The sequence below is a fragment of the Pantherophis guttatus genome, chromosome 2, assembly GCF_059756535.1.
Source record: "Pantherophis guttatus breed Tessera chromosome 2, ASM5975653v1, whole genome shotgun sequence".
Lineage (NCBI taxonomy): Eukaryota > Metazoa > Chordata > Lepidosauria > Squamata > Colubridae > Pantherophis > Pantherophis guttatus.
In genome coordinates, this window is record NC_142064.1 from 270,218,091 (window position 1) to 270,236,779 (window position 18,689).

General features: G+C 40.9%; 1 pseudogene across 1 annotated transcript; it reads right to left on the bottom strand.

Moving 5' to 3' along the window:
* Nucleotides 1-2,486: 2,486 nt before the first annotated feature.
* Nucleotides 2,487-17,546, bottom strand: LOC117662626 (uncharacterized; annotated as a pseudogene). Its single transcript, XR_015731754.1, has 4 exons — nucleotides 14,306-17,546; nucleotides 5,663-8,511; nucleotides 3,559-3,979; nucleotides 2,487-2,645 (listed from the first exon to the last, which is right to left on the bottom strand). The product of XR_015731754.1 is annotated as an uncharacterized LOC117662626 (transcript).
* Nucleotides 17,547-18,689: the final 1,143 nt, after the last annotated feature.

An 18,689-nucleotide genomic window follows, 5' to 3' on the forward strand; every position in this document is an offset into this window, starting at 1 on the left:
GGAGATCCAAGGGTTTCTCATACTCCATACTTGTTGGCGGCTGCTGCCTTGTGCTGATTTTCTATAGTTTTATTGTAGTCGACTTGCAGGTAAAGGTTGGATCACAAAATTTTATTTCTGTTAGGAAAAAAAAAGAAATGGAGAATAATATTTCCTTTTGAGAAGGTAGGGAGGGAATCACAAAATCTTAGAAGGGACCATAAAGGTCTTCAAGTCCAACCCCCTGTCCAGGACCTCAGAACACCTGGACAAAATCTCCAGTGATGGAGCCCTTACATCTCTTGGAGGCAAAATCTTCTGTTGTTGTGGTTGTTAAGTGATTGTGTGTGTTGTTAAGTGAAGGAAGACTTCACTTAACTGCACGGGGGGCTCAAGTGGGGTGGGGGAGCCCCTGGAGATCCAGTGCAGGCCACGCATTAATTAAGAGAGCTGCAGCCACCCCCAGAAGCCTCAGTCCGCTCAATGAAGCAGAAATGCCAGGGTGGTGCGTTAAGCGGAAGCCTGCGGCCTTCAGCCTTTTCAGCCAACTGCCACTGACCCCAAGCCTGGACTTCAGCCCAGTGTCACCTGTGCCACTGGGAAATGCGGCCTTAATCCCCAGTCCGGTGGCCTTTGCAGCCTTGTGCCACTCTCCAAGCCACATGTTCCATGCTGTTTCTGAGCACCATGGACCAAAGCATCTCTAAGCTTGTCCAGGACCCCCTCAAGTCAAACACAGACTCTGCTGGGACTCCAATGGTCTCCCCTGATCCCCCTGCCCCGACAAACCTGACCTTCTTATCTGGGACTTCATCCACTTAATGACCAGTGAAATCACTTAACTGCAACAGTGAGTGCAAAATTACACTAATTGAGCAAAGCCATCATGTGATACCTCACATAATGACCACTTTGTTAAGCAAGCAAGATTCCAATCCCAACTGTAGTCTTAAATCAAGGACTTCCTACAGGCAACCCAAAAGATTAAGGCATCACAGAAGCCAAAGAGGAGGAAAGAGAGTTGAGGTTAGTGTAAGCAACCCTTTTTCTTCTCCCCTTTCCTTGCTTTTTCTGATTATTCCACTTATGAGCTCCATCCCATCATGGCTAGTTGATCCTGGCTTCCTCGTGACACGTTTCCTCTGCCTGCATGATCCATTTCACAGCTCAGTCTCTTCCTCTTGGGAAGACCGTGCAACTTTCCTTCGGGCTCTTTATTTATTTGTTGTTTAAATTTATTTGCCACCTATCTTGCTGAGGGGCTATTCTGGGGCACTTATGACAGTAAAAATGTTAAAATGAATATGTGTAAACATAACAGTATCAAAGTAATGAAATGATGAACAATGGGATAAACAATGAAGGTACAGTAATGTCAAATTAAAAGTGGATGAGGTGGGTAGGTGAAGAGTGTAGGGAGCAGGTGGGCTTTGCTATTATTCTAGTAGCCACCTCCAATGTCATTTATTTTGGGGTTAAGACAACACCATCTATGCCAGCCCTCCCTCCTCTCCAACTGCCCCATAGGGGTCCTTCAGTAGGAAGTGCCACACCTGCCTTGGGCAAGAAGGGAGGGGAACAGAGCAGCTGCTGGCTTCTGCATCAAGAGTTTCCCTCTGCAGCCACATCTGGCTTCTTCCACAAACACAAGACACAGGACTGTCTGAGTTGAGGTCATCCCTCTGCATTTCCTACCCGGATGGGAGAGGCCGGCCGATTTCCTGGGCCACCCCAGGCTGCTTGTCTGATGCCCTGAGCACAACCAGGTCCAACCAAAAAGTTGTGTATATTAGAAGGGGAAGTTCAGTCAGGCCACCCTAAAAGAGACTCAACCCCAGAAGATCAGACAGAAACGGAGGAGGGGAAAATGGCTCCGATTTAGCATTTCATCCTTCTCCAGGTGCAACAGCCAAGTTACACATAAAAGGACCATGGCAGATCAAGGCAAATAAAGGTATAGAGAGCTTCTCCAAAGTGAAATGAAAGACCTTATTTGTCATCTCAAGCAGCCCCTCCCCCCCCCGAAAAAAAAGCTAAACTGTGACATGGTTTAATGCTGGGGTAAATTCACCCCAAATCCCCAATAAAGGATCCAGAGAATTTCAATTAAAGTTTAAGCTTTAGAACAAGGTCTAAGTGCTTCAGTTTACTAAACTGTAATTGCAAGTGCATTATGGAACAAGGCATAAACAAGAAAATTTTGCACATATAATTAAAAATGTATCATGTGAAACAAGACCCAATTTGGGCTGACACAACAGTTTCCCATGACCGGACTGCCCAATCACGAACCAAGTCCCCAGGCAGCCCCTTTCGGCTTCAAGGTGCATCCACCCAGCTCCGTGGCCTTCTGCTCAGGGCTCCACCTCCAACTCGGCCAAGAGGGGCTTCTTCAATAAATATTGATTAAAGGAATTACGCCTTCACCCAGCACCTTGGCAGCATTGCACTTTTGACAAAGAAAGATTAAAAAAGCTTATTCCCCAAACCAAGATTTATTTACTCACCTTTAAATTTATAGTTAAGAGGTCTCTGGGTTACTTGTTCCCCCTCTAAGTCAAGGCCAGGGATGACCTTCACCACTGACCGGTTAAATACTGTCTGACTGAATGGCCCTTTGTGCACGAAGCTGCTTCTCCAACCAAGCCACATTTCCAAATTCTCTCCTGCAAAGACAAATTAAAAAGGTTCAGATGCCGACAATAATCTATAAATGACCTGGAAGAGATAGAAGATACAATATTAATAATGGAGATACAATCATGATTCAAGAATATCTTGATAAACCAAAATGGAAGAATCTAGCAAGATGGAGTACAACTGGGATGAAAACATAGTTCTGAGTAGGAAAATTCAAAGGAAGATGAGAGAGATCAGATGGGGCAGAGCATGAGTGAAAAGGGCTACTCTTTCTGGTTCTTTTTGGAGGCTTAAGAGGCCAGAAGAATTCCAGGCTTCCTGGGACCCAATGCTACTTTGGACAGGCATTTTGGAAAATATTTACAATTATGTAAGGCAACCTTCTGCCCATCAGCTTGTTCTACTAGTTCCTCACAAGACCAGCCTCAAATTTTCCTTAGAATTTGTGGTTTCTAAAACATCCACCCAGAAGGCGCTGGCACATCACAGCCTCTTCTGGGCAAAACAAGGAAAATATAAATTATACCCAGCTTTTTAAAGCAGAAGCAAAGTAAACATTAGGATAAAACAAACTATTTCATTTTTAGCCTTTTTCCTTTGAGCTCTAAGAAAGAGGATCTCTTGTAGATAAAAACAAGAGCTCAACTCAACTAATTTAAACCATTTCTTCCCCCCAAACCCTTGCAAAGAGATCAGTCTGTGTTAAGACCACATTACAAACCTCAATAAATGGTTTAAAGGTCCGTTTATTCCGTTTTTTAAAACTGCATTTGCGGGATATACATGCTCAGAGACCTCTTGCTCTGACAGACCACAGAGAGACCTTTTGAAAGCAACCTCCCCAAAGCTCCTTCCCGAATCCACTCGAAGTCCCGCGGGGAACATTGGCCGGGCAAGGAGGGGGCAGATCCAGCCCGGGACGGAGCCTTCTTTGCCCACCTGGAGAGAACGGAGAGAAACCCCTGCAAGGCGAAAAGCGGGATCCACAGCTCCCTTCATCCTGGCGCGGAGAAGATCTCCTGGCAGGAGGGGCGGCCTGGCGGCCTGGAGACCGGAGGGAGAGTAGCCCCACCTGCTCCGAACGGGATCCTGAAGTCTCTTCCGAGAGATCCAGCGCCAATCCTCGCTGGGCAAAGTGGGACTCGGGGAAGGAAGCAGAGATCCAATCAGTGGGAGGCGGGGGTGAGGCTTCCGCTCTCCACTCTGATTCCATTTCCGCCTTGTAAGCCGCGCCCCGGTTCAGCTCCTCCCGCCTCCAATCTCACCTTTCAGCCAGGACCACGTGCAACAAAACCGGTTCTGTTTCTCCAATGGGCGTCGGTGTCCAAGGTTCCTCTGCCCATGCGAAAAGTGTCCCTCTCTGCACGGTGGAAACGCGCGCTTGTATGTGTCCATGGAAAAGACCTATTTAGTTTTTTTTGTTTCGGAACTTCGTTCAAAGTGCCAGTAACGAGAAGCAATCTACAGTTACCATTTTTGGTAGTTTTACTTTTTTGGTCTTCTTTCCTAACTGGATAATAAATGTTTAATTTTACTCCCAGGATCTTTTAATTGGGGGAGCAGTCCAGTTCTCACACTTGTTCCCAGAGGCAACACAATACAAAAGGGAAATAAATAACCCTGAAAACATTGCCAAGCCACTGGAAAATAGAAATGATTCCATTTTTCATTTCTATTTATCGCTGCTTTATTATTTTTGCAAATAACTCAAGGCAGTGAACATATCCAACACACCTTCCTTCTCCTATTTTCCTCACAACCACCCTGTGAGGTGGATTGTTGAGTGACCACACACACAAAGGTTGAGAATATATGTGGTAACTTTATTGCCTTACATAGTGACATTATATAGTTTGTTACTTTCAAGTTACAGCATACTTGGCAGAATATCATTGGCTCACAGAATCTTCCAGGTAACTTAAATCATAGGTTAATCATTACTGCTGGCTTAAGCACTTCTAATATTTGGCTATAATTAAAATCTAATACACATCCCACTTCCTCTCCTCCTGTTCCTCTTGTTTACAGAGTTAGGGTCTTATCTTCTAATGTCATTTCCTGGCGCTTACGTGCAAGTAACCTTCCTTATCTGAGGTTTGCCATCCAAAATAGGAAAATCCCTGCACATATGCAGACTACAGATTCCTACAGTTGGTTAGACTGAGACTGGCCTAAGCTCACCCAGCAGGCTTTCAGGGCCAAGGTGGGACTGGAACTCACTGTCTCCTGCTTCTGAGCCCTGGCATTAACCACTAGGGCTAGGCCATCCTAGATGTCCTGGTTGTTGATTGGGAATGGTCATCTTTTAAGATGGGTGTGTAGGAAGTTAGCACCCACCCCTTTCCTAGAAGAATTAAATATTTTAGGAAATATTAAAAAGGTAGAATATATTTCCCTGGATGAGAAATGGAGAAACGTGTTTTAAAGACAAAGCAGCTCCCACTTTCCTGCCTCCCCTCCTTTTGTCAATGGGCCAGAGGCAGAAACCCAATCCTTTGTCAAAGGACCATCATTTGCAACACAATAGGACCCATCTAGCAACAGAAACTCACCACATGGCACCTGGGAAGATTACATCAGCCAGCAAGGCTAGCTAAGACCCCCACCCCCTGGGAGTCTGACAACCAATTGGGATACTCTTTCTGAGCCCCAGGAAGTTCAAAGCCAGAGAGGGCATAAAACCCGGGGACTCACTGCGTCTCACCCCTTTTTCTGTTCAGGAACTCAAGCCATGTGATCCTGTCCACCATTAAACTATCTTTCCAAGCAGTCTCCATGTTTCCCGTGTCTTTTTCCCCACTTGGAGCTGAACCCAGAAGGATATTTCTTCCTACAGGTGGACTTCAGTTTCCAGAATTCATGTTGGCTGGGGAATTCTGGGAGTAGAAATCCACACATCTTAAAATGGTAAATGTTGAGAAACACAGATATTGACTTACACAGGCATATACCATTTCCTGTTCAAACCACATGTGTATTTGAAGAGTGTGTGAGTGTGTTCATGAAAATCATTCCCTGTTCAAGGACAAGAAATGTAACTGACCCAAACTTAGTCTCTCTCGCTTGAGGTGAGAAGGGAAGAGGGCAGAGACTCTCACTGGAGGGACCAGGAAAATAAAAACCCCTTTCTTCGGAGGAGGAGCTGAATGCTTGCAGATGCACATGGGTGGTGGTGGTGGAGGAATAAGCAGCACGAACCCGGCAGAACGAGCTCTTTTTCCTAATATCTGTTGACCTTCCGTGTAGCCCAGGACTGAACCTTCTTCCCAAAGAGCCTTAAATCCATAAATAGAAAGAGCATCCATCAGACCTGAGGAGCATCCGAGTACCAAGCGCCTCTGGGGAACCAGGTGTCCAGATCAAGGTGATCACAGGGGGACCCACCCTTTCCTTGGAGGGGACAGGGAGGTGCCAGAAGCCCCCTGAAGTACCCAATAGGAGTCGGGCAGATCCCAGATTCTGAGCACATCAGCAACTATGTCACAAAGGACATTTCTAGGGAATGAAGAGGGAAAAGACCACTTCCAGAATAAGATACCTTGGAAAACATTATGCTGTCTTGGGCTGGGGATGAGATGCCACTTTATGGAGGATAGAGGAGGAGAGAATTAACCACGGTTAAAGTCAAATGATGAGTTAAGGTGGGTCTCCTTTAATGAAGCTAATGAATTTTACAAAACCATCGCATTAAATTTAGACTATTTGAAATGATATCTGGATGGAAAATAGAGTAATTGGTTCCAGATTGACAGGAATTGACAAGAAAAATATTTAATGTAACATGGTACATGAATAATAATGAAATATCACAGTAAGAGAACAAGAATATATACAAAGGAATTTAAATGTAATCGAAATTAAAAAGATGACAAGCTTTATCTAATAACACCCAGGTCAGGGAGCTTTTTTCTCACTTTACCACAATTATGATCTGGTTTTGTATTTCTTGAAAAGATTTCAGGATAAAATGTTTTCTATGCTACAAAGATTTCTAGGGCTCCTCTCTGTGGGACTCACAAATGTATGACAATTGTCTCATTTCAAGGAACAGATTTTTCACATACCAAGTGAATGGTATGTCAATGGTATGTGGTTTCTCAAGTGGAAAGAGTGTCCAGTCGTGCGAGGACCTGGTGGGTTTATCTGGAGAGCATTTTTATCTGCAGACATTTCAGAAAAAAAATTCCCAAATATCACACCCAAAATTTCTTTATCTTGTCGATCCTTTAGGGCCTCCATACATCTCAGTGAAGTCAGTATTTTGCAATATTCCAAGCATTTATACAATAAGCCCTTTTTTGAATGTTCCTGGGTTTATTAAGGTTTCATTACAAGCAATCTTTGACTTTGGGCCTTGGTGGTGCAGCAGACTAAAGTGCTGTTAAGTAGCACTTAGCTGCCAGCTGCCTGCAATTACTGAGAGTTCAAATCTCACCAGGCTCAAGGTTGACTCAGCCTATCATCCTTCCGAGGTAGGTAAAATGAGGATCCAGATTGTGGGGGCAATAAGCTGACTTTGTATAAAAAGAACACTGCTTAGGGGGGGCCAAAAGCCCTACTAAGCAGGTATATACAAAAGTATAAAGGCTATTGCTTAATGCATTGTAAGCCACCCTGAGTCTCCGGAAAAGGGCGGCATATAAATTGAACCAATTAATTAATTAATTCATTCATTCATTCATTCTGGCCATTGTAAAATGCCCCCCCATCCCAAATTATGTGACCACATTATGAGCACTTGGCAACTGGCTGGCTTTTGCAACCAGTTCCAGGATCTTGCAGCCATCCAATCACAATTTGAATTTTTTTTTTTTTGCCAATTTTTGCAGAAAAAACAAATTTGGAAGAACGGCTTTCTACTTGGGACTGCTTATTGGTTATTGACCATAAAAAATGTCATCAAATCAGATCCTGTTATATGGGCACCACAATGTATGACTGTATAAACCTATTACCAGGAATCTGTTCCTAATTGCAATCATAAGTCAAGGACTAGCTGTGCTCTGCAAAACAATCTACACTCACTTGTAACTCTTTTCTCTTGTGAAATGTCTGGTAAATTACTAATGTGCTGCTTTGTGAGCCAAACCTTCTTACACTGCCAAGATAGATGCACTTTTGTTTAATTATGTACTTCCTGATTGTAGTTAAGGTTATGTGACTAGAAAAAGAATTTTCCTCAAAAAAAACCAATTGTAGAATTCCTCTTCTGTCCCTGATGATCCTGGTAAATGCTAAGATGTGATTGTTGAAAAAAGTGTTCCCAAAATTGTCCAGAGGGTGACCTTAAAGTATGATATTGTTGGGAAGAAATTTCCCTGGTTTGTTCCTAGCTGGGACACACACAGATGCTGAGAAGAAATGGATGCAGAAGCCAGCTGCCAGAAAGTGGAATTCTTTTAATGTAGGAAGGCAAGAAGCAAAAAGTGACACAGCTGGAGGGTTCCTGGCTTGGGGAGTGTGTCTCTGAGCTTTTTATGCTTAATTCCCCTTTGAAGCTCCTGCAGCTTGATGGGTTTATTTGTATTTCTGATTGCCCTGGGTTTTGTTTTCCTGTTTTCCTGTTTTAAAGGGGAAGGGCTGGCTTGAGTCTCTTGGAACTGTTTTCTGACGTTTTGGGGTATACTTCCCACATTATTATTCTCTTTCAGCCCAGGAAGTGAGCTAAGCCTTCCCTTCATGTTATTCACCAGTGTGGTGAACAATGTGGGAAAAGTGCACTCTAGAGAAATAAACAACAGGCTGTAGGAGAGTAGAAATGCTTTTATTAAGGCTGCACAATGGACTGGAAAGATATTTTTAAAAACCCCACTCCAGAAGTTAACAAACTTCCATACAATCACAACAGAAACAAACCTTTATTATGTCACCCCAAACCTTCTTTTCACTAGACTAAACTGTTGCAATATTTTTAGGATCAGACTCAATAATAATAATTAGAATTAGAGGTTCAAATATAGTTCTCTTTAATCATAGTAGGCATTCTATATTCACTGAATATTCACAGATAGAAGCAAGGAAAAATGGCGAAGGTGGCTCCTTATATATACAAAGGGTGGAGCCAAGAGTGGGAGTGGTGAATTATGAATACATTAAGAAACAAAGAATAAGTTAACCCCTGATATCCCATATATACATTATTTACACATTAGGGAATAAGGCATTTACATCTGACAAATCCCCCTCTAAATGCCGGTTCGCTATACAACACCAATTACATTCAGATTCAGGACAATATAAGACATACAATTTGGAAGTTAAGTATTTGTGCTGTTTAGAAGGTAAAGGTTTCGTCAATATGTCAGCTAATTGTTCAGAGGTATCGCAATGTACTGCTTTGATAAATCCATCTTGGGACAATTGTCTCACATGCTTAAATTTTATATCTATATGCCTAGATCTTTGTCCAATGGCATCGGACCTAGATATTTCAATGGCCGCTTTATTGTCCTCATGCATAACAAAAGGCAAAGCAGGTTTTTTCCAAACATCTGAAATTAAATCATTAAACCATACAAGGTTATTTGCAGCTTTGGATAAACAAACATATTCCGCTTCTGTGGTTGAAGTGGCTACCAATTCTTGTTTACCAGTGTACCAGTAAACTGGACAGTCATTTAACAGGAAAACATAACCAGAAGTACTTTTTCTGCATGATGTATCTCCAGCCCAATCCGCATCTGCGTAACATGTAAGTCTTGGTTCTTTGTTATCACTAGGCTCTAATACTAGACAAAAGTCTAATGTATTTTTCAGGTATCTTAAAATTCTTTTGACAGCTTCCCAGTGGTACATTGTTGGTTTACTAACGTGCCTTGATAATAAATTGAGTGGTAATGCAATATCTGGCCTGGTCCAATTGGATATATAAAGAAGTGAACCTATGACTGATCTATAGAATGTATTATCCTTGAATTCAGGGGAAGATTCATCAGTATTTCTGAGGAAATCAGTTTGCATAGGAGTGTCACAGGGTTTGGCATTGTTTAAATTGCATTTGTTTAGAAGTTCAATAATCTTATCTTTCTGGGTAAGTTTGAAACCCCTTCTAGTTTTGTTAATTTGTACACCAAGGTATTTGTTTATTTTACCTAGAGATTTTAACGTGAAATGTTCATTTAACTTGTTTACAAAGATTTCTCTTCTCTCTCTGTGTTTTCCTATATATAAAATATCATCTACGTAAATCAATACAAACTCAACGTGATCATCACTCTTTTTGACAAAAAAACAGTTATCAGCAGTGGTAGCGTTGAAATCCATGGTTTTAAGTACTTTTACCAAGCAATCGTACCATCTTTTGCCAGATTGCTTTAACCCGTATAAACTCTTGTTCAATAGCCAAATTTCATTTTTATTAGTGTATTGACTGTGAGGTGCTCTTACGTATATTTCCTTATCTAGTTTTGCGTGTAGGTACGCAGTCTGTATGTCATATTGAAATACATCAAGATTGAGAGTGGATGCTACTACTAGAGCTGTTTTCACACTCTCTGTCCTTACTGTGGGGGAGTATGTGTCAGTATAGTCCTCCGGATATTTTTGTGCATAACCTTGTGCAACCAATCTAGCTTTGTATAAGGTATTGCCTCCTTCTAGATTCTTAATTTTATAAATCCACCTGGTACCAATAATTGTTTTATCCTTGGGTGCAATCGCAGGTGTGAATACATTTAATCCTTGCAAACTCTCCATCTCTTTTTTCATAGCTAGTTCCCATTTTTCTTTTTCTTCACGAGGTAGTTTTAATACTTCCTCATATGTATTAGGTGTTATTTGTTCACCATCCATGTGCATTATGTAATCTTTGTATTTATTTGGTATTTGATTTCTGTTGTTCCTAATAGCTCTTTCTGGTTTGCTATGGTAGTCATGTAAATATCTTGCTTCCTTTTTTGTTAATGTGTCTGTCTTTATTTTGTGTTGGCTATTTGTCCATGTTTTGGTTTTTCTTTTACTTTTGTTAATATTTTGATTTTCTATCGTCCCTTCCTCACGAGATTTGGTATCCTTGCATTTACTTGGAAATATTTCATTAAGATGTAATTTAGACCAGTTGGCCTGTTCATGGAACACAGCTGTTCTGGAAACTATAAATTTATTATTATTATCAATGAATCTGTACCCTTTGGTGCCAGTTTCATATCCCATAAATCTTAATCTTCTGGATACGTTTTCTCCTTTTCTCCTCAATTGTTTGGGTATGTGTACGTCTGCAGTGACCCCAAATATGTGCATGTGTGCTAATTTTGGTTTCCTATTATACATCACCTCATATGGTGTCTTATTCACAATACTGGACCAGGTTCTATTTTGAGTGTAATTTGAATAATGTAGGGCTTCTGACCAAAATTGTTTGCCCAAACCAGCATCCTCTAATGTGCATCTAATCATGGTTTGTAATGTGGAATTCTTTCTCTCTGCAATCCCGTTTTGGAACGCAGAAAATGGACTAGACGTGTAATGTAACATTCCTCTATCCTTTAACCATTGGGAGAATTCCTTAGACATGAATTCACATCCCCTATCTGTCATAATTTGTTTTATTCTGATATTATGTTGTGTTTCTATGCGTTTGTAAAATTCCTTAAATTTTTGAAAGGTTTCATCCTTGTGTTTTAATGTGTAAACAAAACCATAGCGACTGTAATCGTCTACTATTGTTAGGAAGTAACGTTTTCTATAAGTGATTGATGGAGTTAATGGACCAACTAAGTCCATGTGTACTAAGTCAAAAATTTTGTTAGTTGATCTGGTGGATTTTTTTGGTCTGGGACTAGTCTTTAATTTAGTAGATTTACATACTGAGCATTCCAAATAATTTTCACAATTTTTTATTTTGACACCTTCTGCGTGTTCAGTCATTTTTTGTACTACAGGAAAACTTGCATGTCCTAACTTCCTATGTAAGATATGAGCACACTCGTCATGAATTGGTTTACCTATTTTTGGTTTCTTCTCATTGTGTGTATCTGTGTGATCATGAGATATTTTACATTCATCATTGTCACTGTTACTAATATTTTCATCATCTGCCTCAATGCAATCTTCCATATTTGAATCAATGTTATGTAACCATCTTTCTTTTGTTATCAGATAGGGTAGGCCTCCTTTAATCATCACAGTGCCTACATTTGTTTTATTCTTTTCTAAAGTTGCTTTTCCCTTTGAGAAAACTATATTGATGTCAGAATCTCTGCTTAATTTTATGACACTTAGTATGTTATGAGGTATTTCTGGTATTAACAATACCCCCTCTATTTTTCCTAGACCAGGCAAGGTCACATTCCCTTTGCCTAGTACTTGAACTTTTTCTTGATTAGCTACCTTTATTACAAATTTATCTTCTGTAAATGAAGACAATATATTTTTGTTATTAGTGGTGTGATTAGTTGCTCCTGAATCAATAAGCCAATTATTGTTCTCATTTGGTTGCGTTTTGGTGCTATCTTGTTTATTTAGTCCATTCAATGAACCAGATTTTCTCTCTTTTGAATTTTCCCTGCCCCCTCTACTTTCTCTGTAATTTGGTGGGCTTCTATATTTATGTCTATCTGTGGAAGACTGTCTATAATTGTATTTATTCCTATATTCTGACCTATGTCTTTCCTTTAAAATTTTGGGGCAATCTCTTCTATTGTGTTCTTTGGACCCACAATTGTGGCATTTAAAGATTTCATTATATTTTTCTTGGAAAGCTACCTTCCTAAAAGGTTTGTATTCTGTGTGATTGCTATAACGATTTTTTCTTGAATTGTCTTCTGCTATCAATTTGTTAGACAGACTTTCTACTGATAAATATCCTAGATTGATGGTGTCTAAGTGTGACATAAAACTATCCCATGATGAATCAAGTGAGTTAATAATGACACTTTTCATTGTTTGATCTGAAATCACTTCCCCCCTCAAATGCAGTTCAGCTCTTATTTTGTTTAAAGATATTAAATGCTCACTTATGGAAACCCCTGGTTTTACTCTGGAAGAAAAGAAGTCCTTAGACATTCTTGTGGTGGTAGCTACACTATCGCTGTGAAACAAATTAAACATGCATTGAATTATTTCTGAGACAGTTAGATTTGGTTTGATGCTATGATACATTGCAGGAGACACGCTAGATATTATTAAGAAAAATGCCTTATGGTGTAAACAATCTATTTTTAAAGTCCAAGGTCTTCTTGGGGGACTAGTGATAAAGAATAGTAAATTTTCTTTCATAAAGACAACCTGGAGCTGTTGATACCATTCTTGTAAATTAATGCCATCAACTCTAAGTTTTGGGAAGTCACTGGGTAAGTTACCCACATTATTTTGTCCATTACTTACAACCTGAGGCAGTCCGTGGTCTCGCAAGTGTAGAAAATTGCAAAACGGCATGGGGATGCTCGCAACGAGTCTGCGCGGTTCTCTGGCCAGTTCAAGTCTTTCCGGACCGTCTACGTAGTTTCGCACATGCGCGTTGTTCATTTCTTCTTTGACTTCGTCGTGGAAGGTTCTCTCCGTCGCAGCTCGCTCGCTCCGTTCCTCTTCAGATGAGTCGGTCTCTGGCTCGGTCTTAGTAGTTCTGATGGCGGCGACTGTTCTTCTCTTTCTTTTGGGTGCGTTGGCACTTGTTTCGGTCTGCGGTGTAGGTCGGAATCGACACGGCTCTCTGGGCTCGGGCGTCGTTGTTCTCGAAGTCAGGATGGGAGCGTGCAGGTCTTGAAGTATCGGCTTGTCTGCTTGCTTCTTCGTTGGCGCTTTGGAAATTTTTAATTTTGGCCCGAATGCGGCAAAAAGCGTCTTCATTGCTGACTTTACTTGTGATTTCGTTAAATCGTTTTCATTTTCTGATTCTGGCTCTTCCGAAGAGTTTGAATCCTCCTTTTCACTTTCGTTGTCTGATAACGTTTTTCGCGCCAGAAATTTTGAACTGAGCATTTTGATTGGCTCTGCTTCGCTCACTTTGGAGGCTTGTTGAAACCAAGATGGCTGCCATTCAAAATTTCGCGCGGGATCACATCTTTTCTTTTTCGTAACGACTTTCTCTGTAGTCATATCACTCACAGTTTTTTGTTCTTTGGGTTTCTCTTTAGCGATGTTTTTCTCTCTCGCTGCTCCGCTGTTCTTCAGCATTTCTTGGAGGTTCGCGATGAGGCTTTCATCATTCTTCTGGCTTTTCAAAATCTTTAGTATCTCTGACCTGAGTTCGTTATTTTCTATTTCGATTTCTTCCTGGCCATCATTTTCATTTATTAGTTCTTCTTCTTCAGTGGTGTATTCTTCGGATTCTCTCGAAATCGCGTTTGTGGATTCGTTGATTATTTCTTGTTCAGTTTCTATTTCTTTGCTGTAGACCCTGGTGTTGGGCCTATCTTTCTTAGACATTTTTAGTTATTTATTGAGTCAATTAACCATCCTCTGCTACCAGTTTGTTGCAATATTTTTAGGATCAGACTCAATAATAATAATTAGAATTAGAGGTTCAAATATAGTTCTCTTTAATCATAGTAGGCATTCTATATTCACTGAATATTCACAGATAGAAGCAAGGAAAAATGGCGAAGGTGGCTCCTTATATATACAAAGGGTGGAGCCAAGAGTGGGAGTGGTGAATTATGAATACATTAAGAAACAAAGAATAAGTTAACCCCTGATATCCCATATATACATTATTTACACATTAGGGAATAAGGCATTTACATCTGACATAAACATAATCAATTCCTGCAACTGTTCTTCATGTGTTTTAGCCCAGGGGTGGGTTCTACTTACCTTTACTACTGGTTCGCAGCAGGATATTTCAGGGAAAGATTGGCATTTGGCTCTCCTGTGTGCCCCTTCTGATGTCTCCGAAGTTCAGGAGATTTCACAAATCTTTTCTCACATTTGGGCATTGATAGGGTCTGTCTCCAGTGTAAAGTCTCTGATTTCGAATTAGGTGTGACTTTTCAACAAAACATCTCCACATTCTTTTGATTTCACCTTGTATTCGCCATGTTCCTGTTCTAAGAACTCTAAATTTATCATCTAGAGGTAATCCTCTATTTACGACCACCACTGAGCCCAAAATTACTGTTCTTAAGTGAAATAGTTGTTAAATGAAACAGAATTACTCTCCTGTTGAAACAAATTACTGTTCTTAAGTGAAACAGTTAAATATCCATTTTACGACCTTTCTTGCCACAGTTAATGCACTGAAGATGTTAAATTAGTAACATGGTTAAGTGAATCAGGCTTCTCCCTTGACTTTGCTTGTGAAAAGGTGACAAAAAGGGATCAATGACCTTGGATCACTGCAACGGTCAGACATGAGAGTCAGTTGTCAAGGATCTGAATTTTGATCACGTGACCATGGGGATGCTCAGAAAAGGTCATAAGTCACTTTTTTCAGTGCCATTGTAACGTTGAACGGTCACTAAATGAACTGTTCTTTGAGTTGACTACCTGTATTGACAAATTGATGGGAAAAGTGGTTCAAAGAAATGAGACAAAAAGTGTAAGACATCAGGATATTACACTTTATCTATTTATTGTGGTCTACTCTTTCTTTTTCATAAAACGCTTCTTGTGCCGAGACAGCGTTTTTGGGCACAGCCTATGTTTCTATTGTTGAAGCATAAAAAAGCCATACCCTTCCTGTTTTAAAATCCTCTTATTTCTCAGCAACACCCACTCTTTCATCCAAAGCAAACAGGCTGAAAAGTACAATTTTTAATCAGGCAATCCTAATCATCCTCTTTTTCTTTGGTCTTGAGCAGTTTTAAATTAAACTCTTGGTTTTTCTCCTGCCATATAAACTTAGATATATCTTCCTGTCGTTGCTTATGTGGTGCACCCATTGTCCGGATAGATATTGTTTAAAACAGAAACATCAGTCTAGTAATATAGTCATTTTTGATTACAAAACTTCTATAATGAATGACAATTGTATTTTTTCCCATCTTAACACATCCTTTTCAATTTGACTGCATCTTTCCTATATGGATTAGAGTGTGATTTTTAAGGGACGATTGACAAGAAAATGTTCTCTCATGATCTCAAGAGTTTCTAATTTTCCCCCTCTTTATGAACTCTTACACGGCTTCCAAGGGTTGAACAACTATCAAAAATTGTTCTACCATCAGGGCCTATTAGGACTTTTTCCATGTGATTTTTTTTCCTGTTATCTTGCTTTTAAGAAAATATTACTTCACTGTGGTTTCACTTGCACATGGACCTTTTGATGCTTTCCAAGGTGGTATTTTCGGGAAAAACCTTTCCCACACTCCACACATTTGTATGGCTTCTCCCCTGTGTGGATTCTCTGATGAACTCGAAGCAGTGTTACTGTGAGAAAACTTTTCTCACACTCCCCACATTTATAGGGCCTCTCTCCTGTGTGCCCCTTCTGATGTCTCCAAAGTTCAGCAGATTCCACAAATGTTTTCTCACATTCTGGGCACTGATAGGGTCTGTCTCCAGTGTGAAGTTTCTGATATCGAATTAAATTTGACTTGTAGCCAAAACATCTCCCACACTGTAGGCACTTTTCATTTTTCTGCACACGCTTTGAAGACTTTTCTCCTGTGTGAACCTTTTTGTGGTTTCTAAGACAATATTTGCAATGAAAAGATTTCTCACACTCCAGACATTTATATGGATTCTCTCCACTGTGCTTTCTCTGATGTGTCAAAAGTCCATCTTTCCAGATAAAAGATTTCTCACACACTGAGCATTTATGTCGTTTCTCACCCGTGTGGATTTGGCAATGACTTCTAAGGGCTGATGATCGAGCAAATTCTCTCCCACAGTCTAAACATTTGAACTTTTTTTCCCCTCTGTGAACATTCTCATGATTTCTGAGGCTTTGTATTGTACGGAAAAATGTTCCACACTCAATGCACTGATAGGGTTTCTCCCCTGTGTGGATACTCTGATGTTGAAAAAGATTTTCCTTCAAAGAAAAACATTTATCACAATCCTTACATTTATATAGTTTTTCTCCCCTGTGCATTCTTTTGTGGCTCTGAAGTTTAGAAGAATTGACAAATCTTTTCTCACATTCTGGGCATTGATAGGGTCTTTCCCCGGTGTGAATCTTTTGATGTCGAATTAGCTGTGACTTGTAGCCAAAACATCTCCCACATTCTGGGCATTGATAGGGTCTTTCCCCAGTGTGAATTCTCTGATGTTTCAGCAGGTTTGATTTGCTGGAAAAAGATTTCCCACATTCTGGGCACGTTTTGCTTTCCTCCTTTGTGTGTGTTTTATTATGTTGGCAAAGAGATGAGCTCCGAGTGAAACATTTTCCACACAGAAAGCATTTATAAGGACTCTGCTGAGTGTGAATTTTCTCATGTTTTCTAAACAATTGTTTATAACGGAAAGATTCCCCACACTCCAGACATTGATAAGGTTTCCCTCTGGTATGGATTTGCTGATGTTTAAGCAGCTCTGAGTTTTGAGGAAAGCACAGCCCACATTGCACACACTTGCAGGGCTTCTCTTCAGTCAGGCTGTTCTGAGGCCTAGAAAGATGCCATCTCTCAGGAAATCTTACCCAGCGCTTCCAGGATTCCTGAGATCTCTTTCCCTGGTGGATTCGCTGATGGGCTCCAAGGTGCGAGCCTTTAGCAAAACGCTCCGTGCACTGTCCACATTTGTAAGGCTTCAGTCCAGGGTGGCTCCGGAGATGTTTGGCAAAGCACCACATTCCAGGAAAGGAGTTCCCACAAAGAAAACACAGGTGGGATCCATTCCCCATGTGCAGCTTCTGGTGGATCAAAAGGAGGGACCGAAGGATTTCCCGCATTTTGAGCATTTTGAGTGTCTCCCCTGATTCATCTGAGGGGACCTTTGGCCAAAGTGTTCCCTTCTCTGCATAGTTTCCAGAGGCTGCTCACTTCCAGGGCTTTCTATCTGAGGAAACTGTAACAAGCAGAACTTTGGCCAAAAGGTTGGAAGATGGGCAGGAAGACGGGCTCCAGCATGAGTCCCAAAGCTCAGAAGATGAAACCTCTGGTCCCGGTGACTGACCCAGATTGGATCCTGCAAGCAGAACTTTGTCCAAAGGGTTTCTTGGTGACACCTGCAGGATGAAGATAAAAGAAGTGAAGGAGAGAGGAAGATTTAGTTTCTTTGGCTCTCCAAATAGCCCAAACAATAGCCGGAAGAACCTCTATATGAACCTTGGAGAAGCCCCCAAAGCCTCTATTCCCTCCCTTCAGGATCAAAGCCATGCTGGGATCCTCCATGTAGAGCTGACCTTCCCTTCCCTTTTCTTAGCATGAGAGGGATGGTTGACAGAGTCCCTGTTGTCCCCCATTTGTCTGCCTGAACTGGGAATGATCCCTGCCTTTACCTTGGGAATTGGGGGGCAGGGGTGATGATGCTACATGTTGTGAGACAAACTGCAAAGAGCCTCCATAGGATTTATATGTGCCAGATAGATCTACTTGTGTACAGAGTACAACTCATGTAGGTATTCATGGACACTGTTCTTTGGGCCAGCACAGATTGAAGATGTCTTCCTCCTACTGTTGCTTTATAGTTTAGGGAGAATGCAAATACATTGATTTGGGCAAGCAATGCAGTTTGAACACAATAGGGAACGAACAGCTTCCATTACAAAAATTGACCCTATATATGAACCTAACGAGAAAGACGGATGGAAGCCTGTCACTTTTAGAAGAAAACAACAACTGAGACCAAAACCCATTCTATGTATCTTACTCCATCCCACTGGAACTGAACAATCACTGTCATGTTCTCCCCTAAAAGGGAATATGCAGTCACCCATAAAACTATCTTCAATAGTTTCTAAAAAAGTGGCAAAACTCATCATTTTCTGCAACAGAATGAAAGCATTCCAGAATTTCCTAGGGAAAGAAGGCGGAGTTTCAGTGACAAGCAATTCAATTCTGGGGGGAACAGAAACTCTAGTCTGTGTTCTGTCCCCGTCTCACACACGCACACAAACAGTCAGCCAGGAGTTAAAATAAACTTGCAGACAATAATTTCCTTCGATAACAGAATTGGCAGCAACCCAGTAGCTGCTTGCCAAAAACTTTACTCACAGAGGGAGGTATTCCTCCTCCGTCAGATGAACCAAA